This window comes from Lissotriton helveticus, chromosome 7 (assembly GCF_964261635.1).
Source record: "Lissotriton helveticus chromosome 7, aLisHel1.1, whole genome shotgun sequence".
Taxonomy (NCBI): domain Eukaryota; kingdom Metazoa; phylum Chordata; class Amphibia; order Caudata; family Salamandridae; genus Lissotriton; species Lissotriton helveticus.
In genome coordinates, this window is record NC_136068.1 from 1,121,749,186 (window position 1) to 1,121,765,061 (window position 15,876).

The window sequence follows — 15,876 nt, forward strand, 5'->3', positions numbered from 1 at the left end:
AGAAAAGGCTCCTCCACCATCTCCAGTGACGAGAGTAGTGGGCAGATTCACAGTACAAAAAGTTCGGGTGGAAGAGGGTGTCTATTCACAGAAATTGCCAGATGCTCTTACGGTACCTGTTACCATAGGTCCCATAGTGTCAGTGTACAACCCAGAACAGAAACAAGACGAGAGTCCGGTGCTAAGGGGGAGTGAGAGATGCGCCAGCGAGGACAGGAGTAATGGGACAGAAGGGTGGAGGCAGTTGCCAACGCCTGTAGAAAGAAGCACTCCTTTGGTGGCATCGGCAGACTCCTCGGAAGAGCAGTTGGGTTGGAGGGGATCAATGGATCTGAGGGGACCAAGGCCGAAGTCGATGAGAGAATTAAGGCCAGACTTGAGGACTTGGGAAACCATCGTGGACACTCAGAGTGATAGATCGAAGAATGTCTTTGGGTCAGAAAATCAGGATACTAGGATGGTGTCTCATTGCGTGCCTAGTGACAGGAATGGGAACGAGAAGGGGTGGGAAAAAGGGGGGCGTCCCACCACACCCCCAGCGACAGTAGACAGAAATGGGATCGAGAAGACTGGGAGAACAGAAGGGTTCCCCCTAACACACCTGAGGAAAACAGGCGAGAGTGTCAGGACAGTGGTGGGAGGGACTCTAATGGAACTACTAGCCAAGGTACATTGAGGGCTGCAATCAAGGCAAGAAGGATAGATGTACTAAGGTTAAAAACAGAAGTGGAGTAGATAGTGGAAGGTACATTGCCACTAGAAAGGATCGAACTCTATGAACAAGATGAGCTACTGTTTGTGGCAAAGGATGTTACACGGAGGGCTAGGACAGCTCATGAGAAGCTCTCTGAACTAGCGAATAAGTATGCGGTAGACTTGACGAAAACAAAAGCACTGCAGAGTGGCCACCGGTTACAGTATTCAGATCAAGATCTAGAAGAAAAGAGGGTGATCGGATTGAAAACTCACATTAGGGAACTGATTGCGGGAATCCGAACATGGACCCCGTTAGAGAAATGGGAGGAAAGGTGGTCTAAGAGAAAGAGTGTTAGAAGGAGCGTGCTGGAGACATCTCCGGGAGGGGGGTTGATGCATACAGAGGCATACCCCTTGCGGGAGGTGGCTCATGGAGGTTATGTACATGTACCCTGGAGTAGGGGAGATCTGGCTGCCTTTACGAACACCTTTCCAAAGTTGAGGGAGAGTCCAGTGGAATGGTACAAACAGGTGGAGAGGTTTGTTAAAGTCTCGAAGGTGCTGTGGATTGATTTGAACACACTGTTTGACATCGTGGTCCCAAGCGACTTGTGGATAGCGTGCAAGGTTAGTGTTGAATGGCCCACTGCGGAGCCAGAACGAGATTCGGCCACGAATAGGCCGTCACCCAGGGTGATGGCAAAGTATGAGCAGGCGATCACGTGGCTGAAGACTAAGGTACCACCACAGGACATAGACTGGGTGAAAATAGATCGGACTAGACAGGAACCAAAAGAGACAGTGCATGAATATTACGAGAGGTTATTGCAGATTTTTAAGCAGTACAGTGGGTTAGATGTGATGGACCCAAAGGATATGGGACAGTTCGTATCCAAGTTTGTTCTAGGACTAAGGCCTGATATTTGCCTTATGATACAGCAACATTTGATCTGTTGGCAAAATAAACCCCTGGATGAGATTTTGAGGTATGCGAGGTATTGCAGTGACGAGATAGATTCGAAGACAAAGAAGCTTAAGGACAAATTGATGTTAGTACAGATGCAAGCAGGAGGACAGGGTCAGTCCGCTAATGGCACACTGGGAAGGAAATCAGGGGGACAAAAGAGGGACGACGAGGAAGGTCCGAGACCTAGGATAGATATAGCGACCCTGAAAAAGACGACCAAGTGCCATCAATGTCACGAGGTAGGGCATTGGAGACGCGAGTGTCCCCATAACCCTGACAATCAGGTACAGGAGGAGGAGGAGGAGGAAGTACAAGCCCCTCCGGTACGGAAGGTGACAGTGACCAAATTCCAGACGACGAAAGGGGGAACGTCAGCCCCTAGGGCTCCGGTTCCCCAGCCACCGAAGATTTCTACAGGGAACAAGGTATACAAGCAGATGCATTTCATAGTGGAAGGGGACGAGTGTTACCAATTTGACCCAGTGACCGGACGGTACGTGGATGGGGAGGAGGGCTGTACTCTTGGAGCTGTATTGGAGGTAGATCAGAGAGGACCGTTTGTAGAGGCAGATGTAGATGGTCATCCCACCACATTTCTGGTCGACACTGGTGCTTCTCGCTCCACTGTGCGGTCTGCGGTAGTCCCCAACTTACCCCTTTCAGGACAGACCATCCAAGTTGTAGGAGTTGCAAACAGAAGAATGACAAACCCCCTGACTGAGCCAGTCCCTGTGAAGATCGGACGTTTCAGGGATAGACACCAGTTCGTAGTGTGTGATTCTAGTCCCGTGTGCCTGTTAGGAAGGGATCTTTTATGTAAACTTAATTGCACCATTTACTGTACCCCAAAGGGAGTGGAATTACAGACTAACGATGATGATGCTGACTTTAAAGTTGCAAATATGCATGTGTGCATTGAGTTGTACCCTGCTATAACTGTGGAGGAACTTCCTTGGGACTTGAGAGACTCGGTCTCCCCAGAAGTCTGGGACTTCACAGGAGAGGAGATTGGACTGATCAAAGGGGTAGAGCCAGTTAGAATTCAGGTGAGACAGAATGTTGAATTTCCTCGAACTCCCCAGTACAAGCTGACCCCAGAAACACTTGAAGGTATAAAACCCGTGATTGAGTCCATGATTAGACAGGGAATTCTGAAGGAGGTTATGGGAAGTCCCTGTAACTCTCCGATAATGGGGTTGCAGAAACCAAGTGGGAAGTTCAGGATTGTGCAGGATTTACGAAAAGTTAACAACATAGTTGTTCCATGCTGCCAATTGGTACCGAATCCATCAGTGATACTGTTTCAGATACCGTTCCAAGCTGAATGGTTTTCTGTGATTGATTTGTGTCAGGCTTTCTTTTCCATCCCATTGCACGAGGAGAGCCAATTTCTTTTTGCATTTAAAATAGAGAGTTGCATTTTAACGTGGTGTCGTATCCCCCAAGGGTATACAGAGAGCCCATCGATCTTTAATCAGTTGCTGAAAAGGAATCTTGAGAGTCTAGTACTGCCGCAGAACTCTGTTCTTGTGCAGTACATAGACGACCTCCTTGTTGCATCAGACACAGAATATGCTTGCAGGATTGATACCATTGCCTTGTTGAACCATCTGAGAGAGAATGGACACAAGGTGTCCCCCAGTAAATTACAGTACTGCCTGCAAGAAGTGCAGTATCTGGGTCACAGAATAGAGAAGGGAAAGAGAAAAGTGTCACCTGACAGGATTGAGACTATCATGAGAATGAGTGTGCCCTCGACTCAAAGAGAGGTCAGGATATTCTTAGGTATGGTTGGCTACTGCCGACAGTGGATTGCTAACTTTTCTCTGAAGGCGAAACCATTGCAGAAACTGACGCACAAGGACGTGAGTGATCCGGTACCATGGGACACAGATTGTATGATGGCCTTTCTCGAGCTGCGAGAGGACCTGTGTCGCGGTCCAGCCCTGGGAATGCCCGATTACACCAAATCATTTGCATTGTTCTGCTGCGAGAGGGAGGGGTGTGCATTGGCAGTCTTAGTGCAAGATCATGGAGGAGTCCGTAGGCCAGTTGCATACTTCTCGGCTACCTTAGATCCAGTAGCCGCAGCGTTGCCCGGATGTCTCAAATCCGTTGCTGCAACAGGTGTCAGCATTGAAAGGTGTGAAAGTATTGTGATGGGATATCCACTGACAGTGCATGTACCTCATTCTGTGGAATTGTTGATGACCAGGACCAAGACGCAGCACTTGACCAACAACAGGCTCACACGCTACGAGCAGGTTATACTTGCTGCGGAGAATGTGACCCTCAGGAGGTGCTCTGTCTTGAATCCTGCTACCTTGTTGCCATTACCAAATGATATAGAAGATGATTGGGAAGACCATGATTGTCTTGATGTGACTGAACTATGCACCAAACCTAGACCGGATATTGTTGATGAGCCATTGACCGACCCTGACGAAATTTACTTTGTGGATGGCTAATGTGTAAGAGACAATACTGGTCATTTGAGGGCAGCGTTTGCTGTCTGTACTATTTCTGGAATAATCGAAGCAGCTTGCCTGGAAGGGGTACACTCCGCGCAGGTGGCTGAGATAATTGCGTTGACGCGTGCCTGTTTGGCAGCCAACGGGATTCGGATCACCATATTCACTGACAGCCAATATGGATTTGGGGTGGTTCATGACTTCGGTCAATTGTGGTCTCAGAGGGGCTACATGACATCATCGGGTTCCCCAATCAGGAATGGCGAATTTATCAGGTTATTGCTGGAAGCCTTGCAAGGTCCTGCAGAGATAGCCGTGGTAAAATGTACAGCCCACACCAAAGGAACAGATTTTGTGACAATGGGGAATCGGTATGCTGATGAAGTCGCACGATACTGTGCAGAGCAGGGATACTCCTTTACTGAACAAACTATTGAGGGACCAAGGGAAAGAACCGAACTAAGCATGATGCTTGAGGTGGCAGACACATGGGAGGAGTTAAGAGACATACAGGGACAAGCGTCGGATTATGAAAGAAGGGTGTGGGAATCGGCTGGCTGTCTCAAGGGAGAATTGGACATGTGGGTTTCGGCTGATGGACGAGCTGTGTTGCCAAATGTGCTGGTGAGCGCGACGGCACGACAGATACACGGTCCTGTGCACTTGGGAAGAGATGCGATGATGCGTGTGTTCAGACAAACGTGGTACAACCCAAAGTTTAGACAGGCTGCGGAGGCAGTATGTCAGAGATGTGTAACCTGTCAACAGCTGAATGTTGGGAAAAGAACACCTGTTACCTTGAGTCACATTGGGAGGTCCGGCGGACCTTTCTATAGGATGCAAATAGACTTCATCGAGATGCCGAGATGTAATCGCCTCAGGTATGTCTTGGTGATTGTGTGTGTGTTCTCAAGATGGGTTGAGGCATATCCCACTCGTAGGTGCGATACACTCACAGTAGCAAAACTATTGTTGAGGGAGCTAGTGCCACGATTCGGGGTTCCGACCTCTTTGGAATCGGACAGAGGGAAGCACTTTAATAGCGAAATTGTGAAGATGCTCTGCTCTGCCCTGAACATTGACCAGAGGCTGCATTGTAGCTACCGCCCAGAGGCTTCTGGCATAGTGGAGCAGATCAATGGAACGATAAAGGCTCGAATGGCAAAAGTGTGCTCATCCACATCTCTGAAGTGGCCCGATGCGTTGCCGTTGGTACTAATGAGTATGCGGAGTACCCCAGACAGATGGACAGGGCTCTCACCGCATGAAGTGCTGATGAGGAGGGCTATGAGACTGCCATCTATCCCGACAATTGCCTTGCTAAATATCACAGATGATCTGATTCTCGATTATTGCAGGGGGCTGTCTGACGTCATCCGTTCTGTGTCTCTTCAGGTGCAGGCTGCTGAAATCCCGGCTTCTAGCGATCTTTGTCACGACCTGTGCCCTGGTGACTGGGTCCTGGTGCGGAAGCACGTCAGGAAGAGCTGCCTGGATGTACGTTGGAGAGGACCTTTCCAGGTGATTCTAGTCACTACTACTGCTGTGAAGTGTGGTGGACTGCCAAATTGGATCCATGCTTCTCACACTCGACGAGTCCCAGCACCCGCGGAGGGAACAGCTCCTCTCGTAGATGAAAATAATAACGAAGAAGAGGATTCATCAGAGGGGGCAAGTCAAGCTCTGGGGGTGCCTGTAGAACTTGGGGACTCCCCTGATCAGACAGGAAACGGCCAAGACGAAAGTGACACGGAATCTGCCTCAGAGGGAGGAAGTGGCGGAGAAGGCGATTTGAGCGCAGAAGAGGTCGACAGTGGAGACGAACAGGGTGTGCAAACGAGAAACCGAAGGGCAAGAAGTGCAGAGGATCATTGGCCCGAGAGACGGAGGCGAATGAATGTGAGATTGGCTTCCGAAATAGATCGTGCCCCTGTGTCCGAAGAATCAGATCCGGAAGAGGGAGAACAAGGAGCTGAGCAAAGGGGTCCGAGAAGGTCGAGGAGGGTGAGAGTACCTTGCCAAAGATACGCCACTCCAGAGTGGACCTACCCTTTTACAAATGCCGGGAGTACTGAGGTCCGGGAGGGTGAGGTCAGTAGCAGTGACCAGTACAATCCCAAATGTTAAGCTGGAAGTGATACTGTTGGTTCCTGGACTTGAAATCGAAGGAAAACTGACACTCACCATTCCCAATCCCCCTCTCCTGAGCAAGATACGTGATTTGCTCCTGGATAGACTGATTTTTCCTACCTTTGTTCCCGACATGCCAGCATATGATGAAGTTGTGCTCCGCATGGAACTTTTAGATTATGTGCTGCAGGCAATCGGATCGAGTATAATCATAGACTATTGAGAACTTTGAACTTTGAATTTGCTTTGAAAGACTTTTGAAAAGACTTTGTAAATAACTGTTGAACTTAACCTAGAGCCGAGTGGAAGAAGAATCAATTTAGGGACATTCCACAGAGGACGGAGAAGGGTTAAGGTTGTCTGTTGATGAAACAAAAGAAGAACTGAAACGGGACTTTCCACTTTCCAAGGTGGTTCGAGAGACTCAAATAGCACAGAAAGAGACTTTTGGGTGCTTTCCGAGAACAAACTACTTTGTGCTGAGACCATGGCGCCTGGAAACCCGAATCGTAGAGCCAAGTGCATAGTAGGCACTCTTTTAGGAGGAGTGATACTCCTTATAGCTATAGTAGTTTTAGTTTCTTATTTTGCACCACACGAACAGGTAGAGAAGGCTGTGGGGACACCGACACCTACCACCCCTAGCCAGAAAGAAGACCGAGAGCGAAGAGAGAAAGCCATACTGGCTGCAGAAAGTCGTAGGCTACACACTGATCTATCTAAAGGAAATTTTGGGCAGAATGCGTATGCAAAGCTGTTGTATGAATACATTGAGGCGATGGATGCGAAGGACTGTTATGTGTGTATGCAGCTGCCAGCTTCAGTAGATGAGGGTATTAGATACCATCACCTTCCATTGACATATGGAATATCCTGTAGTTTGCTGATTAGTATCCTTTATGGGAGGAATCACTTTGAATATTTCATTTCGAATTATGATGCTGTGTTACCAGAAGTCCCGAATTACAAGCATTTGAACAAGTGGGATTATTATAAGTCAGAGGACAGACTTGGATATTTTTTCTTTCCCACTCAAGAGCTAGATACCCCGTATGCACACTGACACAACTTGACCTGCTCTTTATCTGAGACGGAGAAGAAGTTCATTGAGCAAGTGGAAGATAGGTACACGAAACAGAAAAAGTTGCGAGATTCAGGGCAAGGCAAGGTAGATTGGACCGAAGAAGAGAAGCAGCATAAGTCAAGAGGGAGTTATGGTCCAATAGCTCTAGATGAAGTACAGAAAGGGAAGTTGTGTCTTCACAGACCACAGACGTATTATGAAAATGTGTATGTGGGTCAGACTACGTGTGAACACACCTTCACATTGGAGTATTACACCAAAGACTTCCTGAAGAGCGTGGTGCAAGTGATTCCTACTGTGTATTTCATTTGTGGAAGGAATGCGTATGTGAGGTTGCCGGAGAAGTGGTATGGAACTTGTTACCTAGCAATCATCTTTCCCAAGATTTATCATACGGAAGATTTTGCACTCTTAGAGGGAGGGCCTCAAAGGAGGGTAAAGCGAGGGGAAAGTGCTGGAGCAATTGTGGGGGATGTGTTTGGAGCAGCGATACCTATGTTGGGTGTCATTTTGAATGACATAAAGATACGGCGGTTGGCGACTGTAGTGGATGAATTGTCGATGAATACAGCTAAGTCATTAGTGCTGGTTGAGGGTGAGATGTTGTCGATCAGGACAATGGTTTTACAGAACCGTCTTGCCCTAGACGTCATTCTAGCGAAAGAGGGCGGGGTCTGTAAACGTTTGAAGGTCCAAGAATGTTGCACTTACATACCAGACAACTCTAAGGATCTGGAGAGATATATAAGCAACATTACTGCAATTCATTATGAAATTGAGGACTTGACACAAGAGAATGCGTGGGAGATGGTTGGCAAAGGATTTGGGAAAGTTGGAAACTGGTTTGCCAACTTGGGAAAGAGTTTTCTTGGATTCGTACTGAAGCCCCTTGATTGGATTGTGGGGTCTAGTGAGATTGTACAAGTGGTACAAGTCCAACAGGTTGGCGAGATCAATGAGAGCGCAAGAGATACGAATGGAGAGGCTGCAGGACAGTCAATACCGCAGCTTGAGAGCGTTGGAAATGCTCAAGCGAGGGAAAATGGCCAAAAGCTCGGTTTAGTCGGTTCTTACCCTGAGGATGATGTGAGGGTGGTGATGACATGGGTCATCAAAGGGGGGAACTGAGAGAGCGCCATTTACAGTGAAATTTGTAGGGGTGCAGCATATGTACAAGTAGTCCGCAACCGCATATATAGAGGACTTTTAATCATGGTTAGATGCAATGTATGACGATGTACTAAAGTAAATTGGTATTAGAAAAGGTGCAGAACCAACGTTATAAAGTGCAAATTCATACTTGTTGCAATGTAGAGATGCTTTTGAAATGAAATCTTTCACTTTTGATAAGAGTGTTTAACTGATTTACTAATGTGCCTTCAGATTGACTAATGAAAACGTATAATCATGCTTTATGTACTTGAGAATTAGTCGAAATTAGAGAAAATGCATTTGTCGTTAAGGATGAAGGCCTAGTGAACCCAGAGAATTGCTCATGTAAACGTGAGGCCTAAACTCTAGCAGAGGCCTAGTTCATGGAAATGGGGCAGGCCTGTATGAAAATGTTTTGCTTAAACATATAAACGGTAGAAATGCTTATGAAAGAGGTTTTAGAAAATGTTGCAACATAGATAGAATGTGAGCCTATTTGCGTATATTCTTTTGCAGGTGCATCACCAAGTAGATTGTAGAGTAGAAGGGCCCATTGTGTATGAGAGTTAGAAATGCTAGACTCAGACATGGAAGAGTAGACCAGGAATTTGAAGATACAACTGGAAGCGACAGAGGGTCTGAGACCCAAGGACGTTTAACGGATAAAGATGGAAGAAGGCCAAAGTGGAAAAATTCATGTAACCGACACCTTGGAGAGGGCGTACCTGAAGGCGTGTCGTTCACATTTTGGGGTTTCGTATTAGGGACAGCACCCCGAGGGTAGAGGCAGAGCAGATGGATTGAGGAGCTACAGAGAGCGGTTGGATGGTCAAGAAGCTTTGCTGTGAGGAAGAAGTCTCTAGTCAAGATAGAATGTGGGCGAACTTCTTTGGGAAGTCACCACAGCTGACACCTTTTGCTAGGATGGACTGTTGTTAAGTAGGGATGTCACTTAGTATAGTGTAGGGACAGATTAACCTGGATTTATGTCTATTATCCCAATGAGTACCAGAACTCAGGTTATAGCTATTCTGTTCAGTCTGATGGTTCTGGAATTGATCCTCGTATTGTTTATCAGTCGCCTGAGACTTTTCCGTAGGATTATGTTTGTATTAGTGCCTGTATATCTACTAAACCTCTTGCTGAGGTGTTTGTACCTGCAGTTATTTTTGGTTATGTAATAAACCTTTCAAACTTAGTTTTGGTCAGTGGTTCTTGGGGGAAGTATTGGGATTTATAAAATTGTTGTTGATTAATTAGACAGGATTGCCTAATTCACTCTATGACAGGTAAAAAGGTCTAGTCGACCTGTGACGGGATTCTGGAGAATGGTAAGCAGACTCTAGAGGTGAAATCCCGCCTTTCCAGTAACATGAAATAAAGGTAAACACAATCAGCACGAGTCTGTAGTTTGTAACCCTTATCCTGTTTTATAATGCAGGTAAAGTCTTGTTCCAGCAATGTCACAAAAATTACAGAAGCACTCTTCCAGGTGCATGCATTTAGCTGAAGGGACTCAGCTCAGAGACCCCTGTGATGTCCGAAGAACTTGCAGTGTGGATGTCTGATTCAGGCTGGGCTTGCTATATGCTGAATCCTTCGATGAGGCCGTCTCCGCTGCAGGATTAGAAGGAGCCAATCAGGAGCAGGAGCAGCAGCCCTTCAGGAGACGGAGGAAGAGGTCCTTCCTTAAAACGGGAGCAGCAAATCCAAGTGAGGTATTGTCTGAGGCGTGGCTGTATATAGCCAATCAGATTTGCGATCCTTGCTAACACGTGATTGCGCTCCCAACAAGCCAACGTGGAGGGTGTCCCTATGACAACGTGACGACAACTCCAACGTGCTGCTCAGAAACACAGCACAAAAAGGCAGAATCAACAAGCATTTGAAATACAGGGACCCATAAACCAACAAGATTTGGCAATACAGCAGATAGTAAATAGGCATTGGTAGCTCAGATGGAATTTATACTGGTGGGGGAGTAACAGCAATGTGATTGACAAACGATCCCTGTGGATGGTGATGGATCACACAGGGCACAGCATGATGATTCCTGAAAGTTTAAATCAATAACAGCAGCAATTTCGACTATGGCACAGGCACATACCTTCCCCAGGCCCAGCCTTGTTAGACTTTCCTCCCCTTCCGGTTGCCACATCCTTAGCCTTGATGAGGAACCTTAAATCGGGCTCACCGTTAGATCCGTGCCCAGCAAAATTCCTAGCGAAAATGGCAGACGTTATCAACCCCATAGCTAATCCTATCCTTAATCTTTCCCTGAGTCAGGGTTGCCTGCCCCAGGCCTGGAAGCAAGCTATGGTCATCCCCCTGATCAAGAAACCCAATCTTGACCCAGAGGCGCCTTCCAATTACAGGCCAATCTCGCTCCTTCCAGCACTGACTAAGATCCTGGAGAAACACGTGCACAGCGTGCTTTCCAACTTCCTGGAGTCTAATGAATTACTTCATGAATCCCAATCGGGCTTCCGCTCCAACTTAAGCACCGAGACGGCGCTCCTGGAAGTATCGGAGATCGTTAAGGAGGCGCTGGACACGGGAGGCAGGGTGATGTTAGTTATGTTAGACCTGTCGGCGGCGTTTGACACCGTCCCCCATGAGGATCTCCTCACTAGACTTCATGACATCGGACTAGGGGGGACGGTGCTCAACTGGTTTAGTTCCTTTCTGGCCAACCGCCGGCAGACGGTCTGGGTCCCTCCCGGGTCCGCCGAGATGCCGCCATTGGGAGTCGGAGTGCCTCAGGGCTCTGTATTGAGCCCCACTCTATTTAACATCTTTATGACCCCTCTGGCGACACTGGCGGAGTCCTATGGGGCCCGGATCGTCTCTTATGCTGACGACACCCAGCTCCTTTTCACCTGTCGTAAGAGCGAAGAGTTCGATGGAGAAGGGATCCGTGAGTGCCTTGGGGCTGTTTTTAGCTGGTTTTCACACAACAGCCTCAAGTGCAACTCGGACAAATCCGAAATACTATTCTTCGGATGCCCATCGGAACCAGATTGGCAGGGATGGTGGCCTACTGACATGTTCCCTCCCGCTCACTCCTCTAAGTGGGCAAAGAACCTGGGAGTTAAAATTGACAACGAGCTCTCGCTCAAATCCCAGGTTTCCACTCTTACGGGAACATGCTTTGGGATCCTCAAAATGCTACGCAAGTTCTTTCCCCTTCTCTCGGAGGAACATCGGAGGATCACTGTTCAGGCACTCATAGGGTCCAGATTGGACTATGCAAATGTCCTTTATCTGGGCCTGCCTGAATACCTCCTCCAGCGCTTGCAGGTCACCCAGAACGCTGCTGCGCGTGCAATTTTCGGCCTTCACCGCCGCACCAGTGCCTCCAATCTCCTTGTATCCCTTCACTGGCTTCCGGTGCGGAAGAGGATACTGTTCAAGGCCATGACTCTCGCTCATAAGGCCTTGCACGGCAATGGTGCCAAATATCTTCAGAGGAGGCTGGACTTCTATCGACCTGTACGATCCCTCAGGTCAGAAGCTTTGGCTCTAGCTCGGGTGCCACGCGTCAAAAGGGCCCGGCTAGGCGGCCGGTCCTTCAGATTCCTTGCTCCTCAGCTATGGAATTCTTTACCGGTGTCCTTGCGAAACACCGCAAACCTGCTTGCCTTCAGGAAAGACTTAAAAACCTGGCTGTTCACTGGATAATCTGTCCCCTCTTATAGGCCCCTGCTCTTTTAGTGTTATGTTTTTCAGCTCTTTTCCTTGGTCTGGAGCTCAAAGCGCCGGGACACTCCTTTGGAGTAGCCGTTGCGCTATAAAAGTCCCATTTTAACATAACATAACATAACATAACATACAACAATCCCACATGGTTTTACCAAAGAAATAGTGCTCTTTTTATTTAGATGCATACAGGACTCTTATATGCTGTTCATAGCATAGATAAATATGTGTCATGAACATAATTATGTAGAATAAATCTTAACGCAATCAGGAAAAAACCTCAAAGGCAAAATATTTAATAGTGATTCAGTACAAAACAAATGATGATAAATATTATTGCTGTAAACTCAATAGTATACACTGCGGGGATTAAATTAAGGTAAAGAAGCCAATCTGATATTTAAAAATAGTATCAAAAGATTACAAACCATCAGTTAAAAAAGTGGGTAAAACTCGATTTGCACCTAGGAAGGTAGGTGGTGGAAGATTCCCAGTTGCCTGTCTTGTGAGAAAACGTGGGAGAGGAACAGTATGACACCTTTAGTAATGTTGATTTGATAATGTTAACAACGATTCTAATGTTAAGAATTATAAAACAAGGGCACCAAAGGTACATTTTTATAAGTATGTGGATGCTGAAGGAATAAGTAACAATAACATCCTGCAAATCGAGAGCACTTATATCTTAATAGACCCATGATGTCCATCCTTTGGTGAGGCAGATAATGTAAATGACAATGTACGCTAGAAGGAGAGCAAAAACCCAATGATTACAGGTTTGTATACAAAATCACTAGAAAACGCTCTTGCCTGTCCAAGAAACTTACAGATTTGGGGACTGATTAATTCAACAGCTACTTTTTCACCACTATTGTTCTTATACCATATATACTTTCACTTCTAAGGATTGAGTGTTGTGATGATGAAATTGCCTACATGCACATATTTACAATGTTGGTGTTGTGTGCACGAGCTATCTGGCAGAGGGGACATCTGTCCATACATACTGGGAAAGAGCGCGATCGCTCAAATCGATGGCAGCCCAATGGCTAAATTTGTGCACCACGGGAATCGCAGCAGCAGTGGCAGCGGATGAGTGAGAGACGGCCGACCGGTCTCTCACTCAGTATGTATGGACAGATGTCCCCTCTGCCAGATAGACTCCGCTATGGAACAATACTGAATCTTTGATGCGCCTCACGCAGAAATCTGCCCACGACGAAACCACGCACAAATGTGACTAAAGGCTTAGTGTAATTAATTAATGCTCAAGACAACATTTGTTATTCTCTGTCCGGATGATGATGCCCTATATGTAATACGGCATCGAAACGTCGTCGACCATAAAACCCCAAATGCAATATATGATTGAAATATTGATAATTGCAGTGGTGTGTTGTAAATAATTCAAGTCTGTAACACTGACTAAAAGTACACAGACGTAATTTTGCGTTGCCATTTTGGCCACTAGTTCTGTTGTCTTGTCTTGTATGTTAAGGGTCACGGCTGTGCCCGCTTGACATTTAATGGTTCTCCCATTTCTTAAAAATTCTTCTGATCATTAAAACATAAATTTCTTGTCCGGCTGGACAAAAGATATTTCACTTATTAAGTGTATGATTAATGTTTTTTCATATTATTGTGTCCATTAATAGGGACCACTGTCTTGTGTAATATATTTCTCAATCTGCAATCCACTGTCGTAATGCTCCATTTTAAAGTTTTAAAAAAAAAACTTACAATATACGTAGACAACATACTATTCAATTTGGTCGCAGCTTAAAAGGGCATGTGTGACACTGTGTGACATTTAAACAGTAAAAACAGCAAGTTTCTTTTTGCTTCTCATGGTATTTGACATAGAACTGATAAATGAGTCATTTAAGTAAGTAATTACAATGTCTACTTCATATAATTGAGAGCAATTCCTGTAGCAGGTATCAGCATACTATCACACAAGAAAAGTATTACACTCATAACCGTGACTGGAATATTTTTCAAGTCCTTTGCTACTGATAAAATCGAGCATTCATAACATATGTTTTTAAACCAACATGCCGCATTATGTTCTTGAGAGACTAGTGAATGATCACTTTCAGTACCAATAGGAATAATGCCCCTTTTCCTCCAAGTAAAATTTGAGCCTTAGCCTACTGAGTCTCATTGTATATATGCCCATCTGGAATACTCACAGCAGCGGCAACAGAGTAGCATAAATTCATGTATCCGCTTAAACAAAATTTCCTCAATCAGTTTCTGGATCCCAGAACTCCACCGCTCAGCCAGTGCCTTCAATGCGGTGCCCGTCTCCAAGTCTGGGTAGTACTCCTAGGGTGAGAATTTGGCTAGTAGTGGCGATCCAAAGATATCACTGCACCTAACGTTGAACTGCTCACTCCACCGTTGCCTCTCTCTCGTCTCCATCGACTCACGCCAAACTTGGGGGCACGCCTGTCTTATATTAAAGAAAAAAATAAATAAATGAATAAATAAATATATATATATATGTATATATATATATATATATATATATATATATATATATATATATATATATATATATATATATATATATATATATATATATATATATATATATATATATATATATATATATATATATCTATCAGCATACAAAGTAATCCACAGCCGTGCGAGAGCGCTCCACAGCGTGTGCTCTACCCAGGGGTCGGATCGTGACCCAGAACGAATTTCGAATACAAAAGAGGCGGCACAGCCAGGGTACTTATTCAGCCTTATTTTATTCCTGCTTCACCCCACCAACGCGTTTCAGCCACAACTGGCCTTGCTCACGGACCGTGAGCAAGGCCAGTTGTGGCTGAAACGCATTGGTGGGGTGAAGCAGGAATAAAATAAGGCTGAATAAGTACCCTGGCTGTGCCGCCTCTTTTGTATTCGAAATATATATATATATATATTCACTGAAAAAACCATAGGTTATAGACCATATATAGTTAGGAATTAGCATTTAAAAAACCTTATTTTACTCACACAAAACCATTGAAATTCCATATATAGTTAGTTGCACTAACTATATATCGCGCACCCGCAATCCACTGCTGATCATGTCACATATTACATCATTCATGACATGGTCAGTGACATCACTGATGACATCACTGATGACATCTCAAATGACATCACTGATGACATCACTGATGACAACATCCAGTGACTGTATGTTTCTGTAAAGTTAAAATATGTCTTACATATTGAAGAATGAGTGGATGTATAAGTGTCTGGATGAAGGGTTTAGTAGGTGCGTGACTGACTGTATGAGTGAGTGATTAAATATGTCTCACTGAATGCATGGGTTAGTGACTAAACTGTCTTAATTTGTGCATCATTATGTCTGTTGTGATGTAAACTGCTGCATGTGTTGATCATTAGCTATACGAGAGGCTATATGTGTTATTAATTGGTTGCCCAAGTATTTCTATGGGAGATTGAGTTTGTGTGGGGGTGGCTGTAAGGTGTGTGACTCTGTGCATAGATGTGTGAGCAGTTTATTCACTAGGTGTATGAGTTCAAGAGTGCATGTGGAAACAGCTACATGGGCAGTTGACTGTGTGCATGAGTGTATTGATGAGTGAATGGATATCTCAATGCTACATGTCATACTAAATACATATGTAAAACACAGTACATGTGAGAGT